Genomic DNA, 15,411 nt, shown 5'->3' on the forward strand with positions numbered 1-15,411 from the left:
TCACAAAGCCCCAGGCTAACGTTATAAAAACAAAAAGAAACCACCCTCCTTAATTTTCCCAGCTGGGGCCACACTTGTAGATCAGCTGCTGCCCCTTCCCAGATGTCTGAGGGCTGAGGCTGTATAACCCACAGAATTATTGAAGTTGGAAAGGACCTCAGGGGTCATCTACTCTGACACTTTACCTGAGCAAAAATCTGCTCTCCAACATCCTCAGCATATGGTCCTTCAGCTTCTGTTGGAAGAAAATCATTGACTATACATTTATCCATTGTTTCCTGAAATTATCTGTTATGAAGTTTTTTCTTCTATCAAATCTAAATTTATCCCTCTGTAATCAATCCCTAGCAGTGCTGTGCAGTCATAGAATCATAGACTGAGAGCTGGAAGGATTTAAAAACTCACCTAGTTCAACCAAGGATGAGGACACTTAGACTGAGGAAAATCAAATGACTCTCTCAAGGTCACACAGGTTGTAATTGTCAGAGACAGGATTTAAAATCTGGTCCTCAGACTTCAGAGGAACACCATATCATGCTGCATTTCAATACTACTTTCCACTTGGTATAGTAGAATCTTACTAAAGATTTTAGTTCCAGAGGGGAATTACTCCAAGGACAATTAATTTCAATTTAATTGTCTATGATCAGAGCAGGAGAACTGGTGCAGGAATGAGTAGCCCAAGTAACTCCAATCCAGTGGTATCTTAGGGTCATATCAACCCTGCCTTTTGTGTGAATATAAGTGTGTGTGTGTGTGTGTGTGTGTGTGTGTGTGTGTGTGTGTCTTTGTCTGTGTGTGTATTTGTGTGTTTATAAGTGTCAAAAAGCAGAGAATTACTCAAATTAGTCAGATTACAAAGATAAGAACTGATATGAATTGACTCCATACAGATATGGATGAAATGGTTTCTGAGAGCATAGTTCTTAGATCACTAATGTAGCCAATTGATACTGATGATGATGATGATGATGATGTTTGTCCTCATTCTAGAAGAGATCGTGACATCTGGAAGGTGATGCCATGACATGCTTGTGAATTGGACTTGAGTGAGAGGGTGCCGTGCCAAATCACCAGTTTCATTTTCTCTTCAGGAGCCATTGTGGTCCAATGGCCAGTTATGGATCAGGATGACTGGAGATAGTCCTGGATTCGAGACAATGTAGAAGATTATGCTTGAGTTAAATCCTGAAGGAAGCTAGGGATTAAAAGGAAAGGAGTGAGAAAGAAGTACATTCCAGAAGTGGGAAATTGCCACTGCAAAGGTAAAAAAATGGGAGAAGGAATGATGTCTATGTAATTTGATATGGTTGGATTACAGAGCGCATGTAGAGGAATAAAATGTAAGAAAATTGGAAAAGCAGAAAGAGATCAGGTTGTGAAGAACTTTAAATGTCAAACAGAGGAGTTTATATTTGGTTCTAGAGGTAATAGGGACCGAATGAAAATCACTGGAGGCTATGTGAAGGATGGATTGGAGTAGAAAGACTAGAAGTAGGATGCCCATTTAGGAGGTTATTAAAATAAACCAAATGAGAGCTTAAGAGGTACTGAATGAGGATAGTTAGTGAACAGAGAAAACATATATATATATATGATATTGTGGAAACAGAAATGAGATTTGGCAACTTATTGAATCTGTGGGGTGAGGAAAAATGAGAAGGTAAAGATAAACCAAGACTGTAAACTGGAAGTGGCTGAAAGGATGCTAGTGAACTCAAAGATAAAGTTCAAAAGAGATGTGGTACAATATTTCAGTATTTTATGAAGAAGATCTGTGAATGACTTTATTCTCAGCAATACAATGATCTAAGACAATCCCAAAGGACTCATGTTGAAGCATATTATCCACCTCCAACAAAAGAACTGACTGAAGCATGCTATTTTTCACTTTCATTCTTCTTCTTTTATGACTAATATGTAAATGTTTCACATGATTGTATATGTATAACCCAGGGAGGGAGGAGAGGAGGGAAGTGGGAAAGGATGAGAGAAATGGGTCAGGACCTTGAATCTATGGAGTTACTGAGATCATCACATCAAAAAAGTATATAGAAAAACATAGGATGTGAGACTTGAGCTAAGTTTTGAAAAAAGTCAGGTATTTAACAAAGCAGAGGCAAGAAAGGAGTGCATTCCAGTCTTGTGATATATATTGTCCAAAGATACAGAAATGGGACACAGAATGGGTCACATATGGGGAACAATAAGTAAGCCAACTGACAGGAGATAGATTGTGAAGGATTTTAAAAGCCAAATAGAGGAATTCATATTTTATGCAGAGGCAAGAGGGGACTGCTGAATACTCCCAAGAATGGGAATTTATGTTCAAACCTGTACTTTAAAAAATACCAATTCTTCAGGAGAGGCAGTGTGGCATAGGAGATATTATTCTGCATTTGGAGTCTAAAATACACAGGTATATACTGTCTCTGACACTTTCTGGCTATGAAACCTGAGCAAGTGATTGAACCTCACTAGGCTTCAATTTCCTCCTTTATAAAATGATGGGATGAACTTAACTTCTGTGGTTCTTTTTAGCATCAATTCTGTTATCTCATGAGGTCCTATATATCTGCGGGGAAAAATAATTTGCAGACCAGATATACAAGAGACGAACCAAATAAAAGACTGTTATAGAATGAGGAGTGATGGGCTAAATTAGGGTGTGATCATGTAAGTAGAGAGAAAAGGATGAATATGAGAGATGGTGAAAACAAAGTTTATACAACTTGGAAAATGACTGGATATGGGTGGGAGATAGTGGGAACTAGAAAGAGGAACATCAAGGATGACTTCCAAATTGTGAAAACACAGTACAGTTCAGCAGGAAAAAAAAGATTCCCCACTTGGGACCAGTTAGTGGCTTTGGAATGAACCCCCATCTTGTCTTCATCATATGGTTAACAGATTGGACCCATATACCAAATGTTACAAATCTAAGAGTAGACTCCAGCTTCTCCTACATAGGTTGACAATGAGCATGCTGTACATGCACAGAGGATGAAGAGTCATTGGACAGACCTCTGTTATACATAGATCTGGATAAGTCATCCAGAAGAAAAGATTTCAGAGATGGAAAGAAGAGGGGCATATAGTTTCATCTTCCTATATTTAAAGGGCTTTATCAAAATCTACTGTACATTTTAGTTATTTATCAGCAAAACTAGGAAGTGAAAAGAAATGGCAGAATTCCAGATAGAGATCTTAAATTATCCAATATTTAAAAAATGAAAGTGAAATTGAATTTCAGAAATCACAGAAGAATAAACCCCATAGTCCATTCATATTGAAAGATAAATTCTTAGGTAAAATGAATTCAAACGCTGAAAGAATAAATAATGCCTATACTGCACAAATTATTCTCAAAAATTGAGAAACTCTAATACCAAACTCCTTTGATAAAACAAGAATAGTCCTAAGACCTAACTCTGGGAAGAATAAAGCAAAGAAGAAGAACCAATACAACTAATGGATATTGATTTGGAAATTTATATGAGATTCTAGTCAAAAAAAAATAAAGACTCTGGCAATATAGTCAAAGAATTGTTCAGTGTGACTAACCAGAAATAAAATATGATTTGACAGTAAGAACATAACAAATGCAATAATCATATTTAAAAAACAAAAATATCCCAAAGCACATGATAATATCATTCAGCAATTATTTATCAAGTGCCTGCTACATGACAAATACAGTGCTAGGAAAAGGACTTGGAACTGTAATGGGGTAAACAGTAAGTATAGATAAAAATATACAGCATCAATATAAGATTAATGAATAAATAAATATAAACAGAAGTTAAATAAATGAGAGTTTAAGAATGAGGTCACTGGAGATTTAGGTTTATCAGGAAAGATTTCATCCAGGAAGATAGAACTTAAGTTACATCTTAAAGGAAAAGAGGGACTTTATTAAAGTAAGGAAGGAATGTATTCCAAGCACAAGGGATGTATAAAGAAAGGCAAGGCAACAAATATTTATTAAGTTTTTATCATGTGTCAAACTCAAAATAGAGTCAAAATAAAGACAATCCCTTCCCTTAAGGAGCTTACATTGTAAGGGAGGAAGGCAAGTCACAAAAAAAAAGAGTTGAAAGAATGGAAAGAGGATAACCAGCCTAAAAATCTGGAAACTTAAAAAGAAAGTTGAAAGGGAATTAAGGTTGACTGACTTTGGTCTCTCTCCAAAATGGAAGTCCTAGGAGTAATTCACTGATGGGAGAAGGGGTCCAACTTGGTGGAGTGATGAAGGAAATGGGCAGTGAGTAAAGTCCCAAGGTGATCCAACTCAAGTATGGTGGCAAAGTCTAGAAAGTAAGGAGCAGAGCCAACAAGGGCAAGAAAGGCATGGAGATGGCTGGTGGAAGGCTGTGTCTGAGAAATAGACAGACCAATCTGGATGGGTCACAGAATGTGGAAAGAAAAGTAAATATCCCATGAATCCAGAAAGGTAGTCTGGGACTATGCTATAAAAGTCTGAAAGAAAAGAATGATAGAATTCATATGGTGAAATAAAAGGTAAAGAATCTCAAGAGGAAATATTGATAAAAAGCAGGAAAAGGATCTAATAATTGCAGATCTCAAACTATCCTATAAAGTCATAAACATCAAAATCTTTTGGTTTAGATAAACAATATACAGAAGCAGATGATATGACATTCTAGTGACTGATATACTCAGAAATTCTATATCCTGAGATAAGAACTCAATTCAGCAAAAACTACTGGAAAAACTGGAACACAGAAACTAGATACAGTCCATCATCTCACATTGTACACAAAGATAAGCATCAAATGAGTATGTGACTTAAACAATTAGGGTTTTATCATGAGCAAGTTAGAGGAAAAAGGAAGAAATTACCTGTCATATCCATGGACAAGGTAAGTATTCATAGTCAAACAATAGCTAAATCATAAGAAGTAAAATAGACAATTTTGCTTACATAAAATCCTAAATTTTTCCACAAAAAAACCCAAGGCAGCTAAAATTGGAAGTGAAATGAATAAATGGGGAAAAAGGTATAAGAATAAGAACCATTTCCTAATTGATAAATAGTTGAAGGATATGAATGGACACTTTTCAGAGGAAGAAATCCAAGCTTGTCAATAGTTATATGAAAAAAATGTTCTAAATCTCTCAACATATGCAAATTAAAATAGCTCTGAAACAAAAGTTGCTATTTTTTTAAAGAAAAATGATTCATGCTGCAGTGGTTGTGAAAAAATGGGTACATTAATGCATTGTGGGTAGAACTGTGAACTGCTCCAGTCATTCTGGAAATTTATTCAGAACTATACTACTAAAAAAGGTATTAAACTATACCTACCCTTTGGTCCAGAGATACCACTATTAGGACTATGTGTCAAAGAGATAAAAGAGAGAATGGATTTATAAGTACAAAAAATTATAGTAGCAATTTTTGAAATGGAAATTGAGGGTATACCCATCAACTAGAATTATATGAATATGTCAGAATACTCTTGTCCTATAAGAAATTGTGAAGAGGGATGATTTCAGGGAAACCTGGGAAGATCTACATGAACTGATGCAAAGTAAGATGAACAGAAGAACCAAAACAATATCTATAATAAAAGTATTATTATAAAGACAAACAATTTTGAAAAACTTTAAAACTCTGATCAACACAGTAGTTGATTACAGAAGATTCATGAAGAAACATGCCACCCACCTCTTAACAGAGAATTGACGGACTCAATGTATAAAATAACTTTCTTTAAACATAGATTGTGTTAGAATTTGTTTTACTTGCCTATACACATTTTTAATAAAGGGATTGTTTTTCTCTTTCAATATAAGAAAGGAAGGAAGAGAAGAAGTAGGACAGATTTTTATTGATTAAAAATAATTTAATTATAAAAACATAAATCTGGAAATACTTTCAGTAGTAATAAGAAAAGAAAAAGACATTAAAGGCAGCAACAGACCAAAAGCAATAAATTATGCCTTTCACTGAGAAGATATACTTTAAAAAATCTTAGAAAATCAGAAGAAATTTAATGAAGCAATTAGTAGTCTCAGTAAAATAAAAGAATACAAAATAAGCTCGCAAAAATCTATAGCTTTTCTCTGTAGCAATAAAAATTTAGAAGGAAACAATAAAAAAAGGAAATACTATTCAAAATGACTACAAAATGCATAAAATATTTTGAAGACAATCTACAAAGGCACTCAAGTATTACAAAATTCTCTTTGAAGGAACAAAAAATTTTAATCATTGGGAGGTTCATGATTGATTTATGTCAAAATAATTAAAATGACAATACAACCAAATCAAATTGCATATTTATTATAACCAATCAAACTATCGATGGAATAACTAATAGAGCTGAAAAAAATAATAAAATTCATTTGAAAGGATAAAAGATCTAGTATCTCAAGGGAAATATTTTTAAAAGGAGGAATGAATGGGATATAGTACTTTCATACCTCAAATTTGCTGTGAAAAGGTAATCATAAAAACTATTTCATACTGGTTTAAATTTTTTAAGTACATCAATGAATAAGAAAGAGCAAAAAGAATGAAACTGAATTTTGTGTGACTACATTTACCAAGCCTGGCCCTAAAGAATATATTAACAAATGTACTTAGCTTCTTTCTTTTCAGAGATGGAAGATTGTATTTGTATGGAATATTTTGCACATATTATCAGACTGAGTTGATATATTGGTCAGTTTTGCTGAATTTTGTTTTTTTCTTTTATCTTTTTTTTGATCTTTGTTACAAAGAATGGATTTCTGGGAAGGAGGGGGAAGGCATATATTTGGAAATGAGGATAATGTGAAAACAAAAGGTATCAATAGACTTTACTAAAAAAATTGTATCAGAAAAAAATATTTATAAAACTGTCACCTAATACAGATTAGGTCTGTTCTACTCATAAGGTCAGAACTGCAACAAAGGATGAGAGTAGGAAAAAAGCAAATTAGATTTGATATAAAGTAATATGTCTTAAAAATTAGAGTTAACCAGAAGTGAAATGCATTAACTCAAGAAGCTTTGTTCTGCTTGATCTCTGAGCAACAGCATCATTTCTCAAACAGGTTATAGAAAGAATTTTTGTCCAGGTATATGCAAGGAATACTGCACATTAGTTCTTCAAAGTCTTCTGAGATTCTGTGATTTAGACCAATTCTGCCCCAAAGTATGATCTCTGTGATCTCTGTGACAAGCTCAGTTCTCAAAAATTTAATTCAAGCACTTAGCAATGGCAATAACTGATTCATATAACATTTTCTTAAGCACTCTATCTGCATTATCTTATTTCAAAATGACAATCTGTTGGGATGGGCCTGATTGTGGTACCTTCAGATTTTGTGTTGGGACAAAATAAACCAATGAAGAGTTAACAAATGTTTTCTTATTCAAAGTATAATAAGATATTTAATAAGGATACAATGGCACTAGCTTCAGCAGAAACACAACCTCCCCCTCATGTCCAGATGGAAATGGGTCTGGTCAGCAGGGCAGGGTGTGGTGACTTGAGTGGTCTTGGTTAAATCCACCAAGTCTGAAGGATGCCAGCCCCATGTGGGTGGGCCTTTTTATGTTCTCAAGTGACCAGGAAGCTGGGTGAATAAAGCCAAAGGCTACAAGGAAGCTGCAATCAAGAGAAGAACTCCATCCCCTACCAAGTCCCAACTTTGCAACCTTTTAGGGAAAAACTAGACTAATCAATGTAGATGGAGCAAAAATGAGAAAAATTTGTTCAAAATTGATTCTAACATATAGTCTTAAGAGGAAGACAGTAAAAGTGTTAATGTACCAGTTTTGTAGTCAGGTGGTACAGTAGATAGAACACTGGGTTTGGAATCAGGAAGACTCATCTAGCCTCTAGTTAAGTGATTCTGAACAAATCTCTAAGCCCTATTTGCCTCAGTTTCCTCATCTGTTAAATGAATTGGGGAAGGAAATGACCCCACCATCTGTGAAGACAATCCCAAATGGGGTCACAAAGAGTCTGAAACAACTGAACAACAAGAATCAATTCTACAAAAGAGGAAACTGAGCTCAAAGTGGTCAAGTCCCTTGATTAGTGGATGCCTACTACCTGTGTTGCCTTGAGTAAATCATTTCACTTCTCAAGTTTTTCACCTCAAAATGATCCTGAGAGACCCTTGTAAACTATAAACCTGAGGTGCAGTCATAGATTTGGAGCTATGCTGACTGAGTTCATCTCATAGCACATTTCCTCCCCATAACTCAGAAACAGCTTAGTTGCCCAGGAAAGGGAATAAGAATGGTTATGGAAAGAGATATTTACTCTGAGTGCCAAGTACAAGGGGAATGTGGAGGCAGAAGGGAAGAGTGTCAAAGGCATTTAAAAGAAGCATGAAGTAGGAAGGAAAAGGAAATATATTTATTTTTCAGACAAAATGTCACTTTCAGCAGAAGAAAAGCTTTTTTTCCCCAAAAGGGCAAATTGCTTCCCCTACTTACAGGATCCCCTCCCTATACCTCACCTTCTTGCCCTTTGTCATCTTAGGTCATTTTCCTTCTATTTGCCCCACATCTGGAGTCAGATATTCTAGAATTGCTGGAAACATCATAGGATATCCTGAAGCTTCAGATGAAAGATTCCCATGCGTACATTTATACACACCAACATAACACACACCTCAGTACAATTTTATGTTATGTCCACCTTAAATTTCTGCATGAGAAATTTCTTGGAAGAGAGAGACAAATGTGATCAAATGTGATGTCTTTGAGACATCATTTTTCTCTTATACCTTTCCTCTTCTACTTTTAAAAAAGAATAGAGTCAGACAGAAATAAAGAGAGAGAAAAGGAGAGCTAGAGACAGATGAGAGGTAGATAAGACAGAAATGAGAAGACAGAGAGACATAAAGAAGACAGAGACAAGACAAAGACAAAGATGAAAACAAGACTGACGCAGAGAGACAAGACAGAAACGGAAGTCAGAGACAGAGACAGAGGCAAAAAACAAGACAGAGACAGAGAGAAGGAAGGAACTGCATGGCAGAAATGTATTGTATTGTTCTAAATCTCAGTTAAAGTTCTAGATGATTCTGACCGATTGAAAGTAAGCATAAGAGAAGTCTAAATCCTTTGCTTGCCAGGGAGCCACTCTCCAGATCTAATTCAAACCATACATAGAGTCCTGACTTAGACTCTTTTAGGTCTATAAAACTGAACAAATTGGCTTCATAGGCATATCTCAGGATCTCTGCTATGCTTGTAAAGTCAATTTGTCTTCTGGGATATGAAGTGTTAGGTGGTCCTCAATGAATCTTTGTCCTAGGGTCTCCCATCTCCTTTCCAGCCCCCCAGGTTGCTGCAGGGATTGGGTAGCAACATATAGAACTTGGAGAGTGGACAGGTTTTTGGTGATCCAACTTTTGATTTCTGGGAAAAGCCACACATAGCAGGAGGACCTCAGTGTTGGATCAAACTCAATGACCCAGCCTTGAAAAGGAACTCAGAAGTCCTGCTTCCTGGCACACAACTGGAGTTTTAGGACTTCCGGAGAGTAAGTTTCTAGAGGTGGGTATTCAAGATTGAAAACCCCCCTGCCCATTATGATGAAAGGAAAAAAAATTTTCCTTGTGCTCCTAAAAGAATTATGCATTGTTTTAAGTATACCAGCTAAAAGAATATGCTATTAAGTAGTTGAGGCTATACTCTATTCATTCACATAATTACCATAATTATTCCAATCCCTACACCTTTGCTCATACTACAATAATAATTAGCTGGTACAGTAGCTCTGACCTTGAGTTCTAATTCAATCTCAAGGTGATGCCAAGACAAGCACATGAATTGGATTTGAGTGAGGTGGTGCTGTGTTAAGTCACCAGCCTCACTTTTTCCTCCAGAGTCATCTGGGTCCAGTGGCCAGAAATGAATCAGTTCAACTAGACATGCTTTGGAGGAGAGGCAATCAGGGTTAAATGACTTGCCCAAGGTCACATAGCTAGTAAGTGTCAGTTGGCTGAGGTTGTATTCAAACTCCTGTCCCATCGACTCCAAGGCCAATGCTCCATCCACTGTGCCACCTCACTGCCCATACACTTGCTAGCTGAGTGACCCTGGTCAAGTCACTTAGATGTTGTCTGCCTCAGTTTCCTCAACTATAAAATGGGGATAATAATAATGCCTCTCAAGGTTGTGGGGTTCAAACTTAAAAAACATTTGTAAAGTGCTTAACATAGTACCTGATACATAGTAGGGGCTACATATAAACATTTGTTTTCTTCCTTCATATTGTTCCCCTGACACAGAAAGTCTTAATTTTCTCTATATAGCTGTCCAGATCTGCAAATTACGGCTCAAGTCTCTGTTTTCCATAAAGCTCTCTTCAATTACTCTAGAGCACACTAGGTTTCTTCAACTTCCATTGGACTGATAATAATGCACAGTTTTCTATGTAGATCTTACATCTTCTTTCAAATGGATCTGTAATCTCATGGATTCTCACTAAAATGAAAGTCACAATCCATCCATGCCTATCTATATTCTGGATCTTCTCCGTGTTTTCCCATATGGTCACCACAGAGAATACACTCAGTGTTTTGGGACCATTCCTCAAGTTCTTTTAACATTGTGAGGATAATAATGTAGCCCATGGGTTAATTCTCAATATTCTAGATGGTAGGTCTTCTTTTTTGAATCATACATTTCTTTGATGAGTACTTTATGCTACTTCTCTTTCACAATTCTTTGTTATGAAATTTGGCCTGTTCTTGTCTATCATACTCTTCATTATCCTTTGTGAAATAAAGATCATCCCATGGAGCATGCTCTGAACTGGCATTTCCAATTCTAGTCGACCACTTGGGAGCTTTGGAGCATCCTGATGGTCATTTGTGCCTCCAAGCTAAAGTAAAGGGCTTGACTTTGAGACTTATGGCCTAGAAGAGGTGATGCCTCAATGGATGGTTACAGGAAGTGATCCCTTCCTCAGCTCTCTCTTTCTTTTTGGCTATGAACCATGTCAGGACTCTTTCTAGCTACTTCCCAAGAGAAGGGGTTTAGGAATGGATGACTTGCCTGTCCTCCACCCTTACCTTCATGTGGGCATGAGCATAAGGCATCTTAACACATACCCTCCAAGGCATGCCTGAGCCTGGGTTTGAGCTGGCTCTTTTGTGCATGTTCTTTCCTGATCTTTTGAAACAAACATCTATCTACATTAGAGATTCTTATCCCTATATGTATTATGGACCCCTTTGGCAATATGATAAAGCTATGGACCTTTTCTCTGAATCATGTTTTAAATACATAAAATAAAATATATAGTATTAAAGAAGAAATTAATTATATTGAAATACAATCTTCACATTATCTTACAAAACAAGTTCATGAATCCTAGGATAAACAATCCTATTATATCTGGAGACAAATAGATACCATCAGGTTAGAGTAAAATGACAAGAAGGGAGAAGTCCCTTAGCTGTTACTCTAGAGTTCTTGGAGAGGACAGCTACTAATAAGAGGATTCACCCAAATTGACTATTTTTCCAGCAGACATGAATGAACTGGCAGTCCCTGAGTATGAAAGATAATAATGTTATTGGGTCTCAGATTATTAATTTATAAATTAATAAATAGGGGGGGGACTAGATGACCCTGGAGGTCCTTTCCAACTTTAGATCTATAATCCTTTGATCTAATATTTATTACTTGAAGTTACATGAAAACTCAGTCGCTTTGTCTTTTTTTGTTGTGCTTATTTTAGTGGTGAGTTTACTTGTGTCCTTGTTTGCAAAAGAAACTCAAAGCAGAACTCATTTCCTTCATGCTAAGCCCTAATATATCATCAACCTAGAAAAAGATATGCAAACTCAAATAGGAGATCTGTGAAGAGATGAATTCCAGATAATGAAGGAAAAACATTTCCTTCTTCATTCAGTCCTATTTGAACATCCCTAATTATATGCACAGAGCTCTTCATTCTGAAAGTTCCAGTGAGAAAGATGACCAAAACATAATTAACAGTGTCAAAAGCCTATGAGAATAGGTTTGGGTTAATTATCTGTGATAGTGACAAATATAATATGCTTCTGCGATATTGTCTATGAGGTAGCCCACACACCCTCAGATTCATCTGGTTTGCTATTTCAGTTGTGATTGTACAATTTGCATAGCTTTTTCCGAGTGCACACATTTGACCCAGCTTGCCATCAGGCATATTTAACTTGGAGTTCAGAGATATTTCATTGGTAGCAGCTACATATAAGTTACTCCTACAAATTGCTGTTGTGGTAGTTGAGTTGTTTCAGTCACATCCAACTATTTGTGATCCCTCTTGAGATTTCCTTGGCAAAGATACTAGAGTGGTTTTCTGTTTCCTTCTCCAGCTCATTTTTAGAGATGAGGAACTAGGCTAACAGGGTTAAGTGACTTGTCCAGAGTCACACTAGAAACTGTCTGAGACCAGATTTGAAATTAGGAAGATAAGTCCTCTTAGGCCCATCTAGCTACCTATTCCCCATATTTTATATATTCAATAAGTACGATTAATTGTCATGTAAGAATCATGAAAAGTGTAAGATTAACAGCTTCATCATGACCTCAGGTGAATGAACAAGATGGTTCAGATGTCCAGAATATTAGAAAGCACAGATCTGGAGTCAGAAGACAAATGTTCAAGCCCTAGGTATGACACACATGAGCTATGTGACCTTGGGCAAGTCACTTAACTTTTCTAAAACTCAGTTTCCTTTTTTATATAATAGGAATGATAATATTTGCTCTACCTACTTCACAATTCTGTGATGAATCAAGTGCTACATAAACTTTGAAATACTGTGGAAATAGGAAGCATATTTCCAATCATTTGGAACCAACCACTTTGGTTTTTCAGAGGTAAAACTAAAAACAGAAAAAAAGGCATTTCTAAGTAGGTTAATATTACTCCCTGTTGAATCCAATGTGTTTGAGAGTGGTGTAGGGCAGAGATTCTCAAATGTTTTCCATCTGCTTTCCACCTCCCCCACCTGCTCTCACTTGCCACCGGAAAAAATTGTTCAACAAAATGAATGGGAAGACTGATACTACTTTAGCTGAGACATCAATATTGAAGAGTCTAAATATGTGATTAATTCATGTCTGAAACTAAAGTACAGATAGCATCCAACTTAGGAAGGGCCTGGGTTCCAAAAGTTCATTTATTATTCAGTTGTTTGGATAGCTCTGTTTAACTAAAGCAAGGATCCTGAGATCTGACCTTCCACTGCCCTAGGTTCTGTTTTTATCAACTCCCTATCTCATTCCCTACAGTGACTTTAGAAAACATTCCAAACACTTTTCTCTCTCTCTCTCAAAATCCCAACTGCATTTCTACCCCTGCACTCACAGCAGACGCCTTGACCTCAGTCTTCTCAGAGAAGTAGGAGGCTATCTGCCTTTGTGAGCTCCCAGTATTCACCCACCTCCTTGAAACTTCTTTACTTCATCACTCATTCCCTCCTCCTTATTTTTTCCCTTTGGACATAACTCATTAAGGCTAAACTTTCACTGTCTGCATGCTTAATCCCATTCTTTCCTGTCCCTTCAAAGGCTTTTCTCTAGTCATAATTCTATTTCATGTATATACATTTTCAACTCTCCCTCATAGCTGCCTCCACACATGCTTCAGTCTTCAGTCCTTTTTCTTTGACCCTCTTGTCCCATCTTGTAACCCTCCCATATTTCTCTGCCATTTCACTGCTAAACTTCTTGGGGGAAGAAATGACTAAACTTGTCATTTCCAATTTCTTACCACTCACTCTTCAAAACCTTTCAATTGGGTTCCTAGGGAACTGCATTGTTCTAGGGAAACTACACTCATTGATTACCAGTGATGTTCTAAATTTTTGCAGTTCATCCTCTTCCAGAACCATAATTTGAATATTCCTTAATGTGGTTCTATCTTTGGCTCTCATCTTTTTTGTCCACCATCAACTTTCCCTTGACAACTATTGTTACCAAAACTTCAGCTACCATTTCTATAGTAATGATTCCAAAATCTCAATCTCTAGCCCTTGTCTCTCTTCTGAGCTTCAGACCTGCTCACCATTGCCTTCAGGATATCTCTGCCTGGGTGTGCCACCTGCACCTCAAATTCAAAATAATCCAAAATTGAGATTATTCCATTTCACTCCAAACCCACTCCTCTATTCAGTTCATTAATGCCTTACTTATATCTGGAAGACTTCCAATTACCAATGTTCCCATTATTTTTGAACATCATTGTAAGTATGTGGGAACCAGGATTGTGAGAATAAAGATGGTCCTCTTAAAAAAAATCACTCTAAGTTCAACTTGTTTAGTTTAATTTAGGAGTTTCCATTCTTTCAGTATTGAGCAGAGAAAATTTCCTAATTCTGAACTGAAATCAATGATTTTGGATTTCAGAATTTAGAGATGGAAAGAATTGTTTTTGTCAAGTGATGGATTTGGAAAACAGATTTCAAAAGAAAAATGAATTGAAGTAATAGACAAAGAAAAGGTAAAATTATTTCTATTTGCCAATTTCATGATTTACCTAAATCACTGAGATTTGCTGAAATACAAATAATAGATTCAATAAAAATCAATCAAAACATTTAATAACCTGTAATGAAATTAAAAACACAACTGATTAGACTTTGTAAATTGCTGACAAAACTTACCAGGATTAGATAGAAATTTAAATTCCATTCAGAATAACTGCAAAAGTACATAAAATATCTGAAAGTTACTAAGACTCAGGATTTATATGAATACAATTATAAATTGATTTTTACAAAAATGAAAGAAGATAAATAATTAGAGGGTCATTCAGGTTTGGGGGTCAGTCTTGTCAATAATAGCCTAAATCAATTCACATATCAAAAATACTATAAAAGGTTTATTTTAAAGAATCAGATAAAATAATTTTAGAATTCAGCCAGAAAAACAAAAGATAAAGAATCTTAAGAGATTTAATGATGAAAGTCAGACTGAAAGGAACCTAGCATTGCCAGTTTTAAATTGTACTATAAAGCAATAATCATTAAATCTAGAAAATAGATAAAAATGGAAAAGTTCAGTAACAAAATAAACTAGATAAGCAAGATTTAGAAATAAAAAATAAATAGTAGTCTCATTTTTAATAATCCCAAGAATACCAACAACTGGAGTAAAGAAAAGAACTGTTAGGAAAATGGAAGAACAGTATGGTAAAAATTAGATTTAGCTCAACATTTTATATCTATCTATCTATCTAGATAGATAGATAGATAGATAGATATTATAAAATGGATATATGACCTTAGTATAAAAAGTCATATCATAAAAAAGAGAATAATGGTTAATTATTACTGGGAGGGAATTTTTAATTAATCAAGGTATAGGAATAATTATGAGAGATGAAATGGATATTTTAATTACATAAAAAAATCTTTTGCACGTAAAAATAGGAA

This window comes from Macrotis lagotis, chromosome 1 (genome assembly GCF_037893015.1).
Source record: "Macrotis lagotis isolate mMagLag1 chromosome 1, bilby.v1.9.chrom.fasta, whole genome shotgun sequence".
Taxonomy (NCBI): Eukaryota; Metazoa; Chordata; class Mammalia; order Peramelemorphia; family Peramelidae; genus Macrotis; species Macrotis lagotis.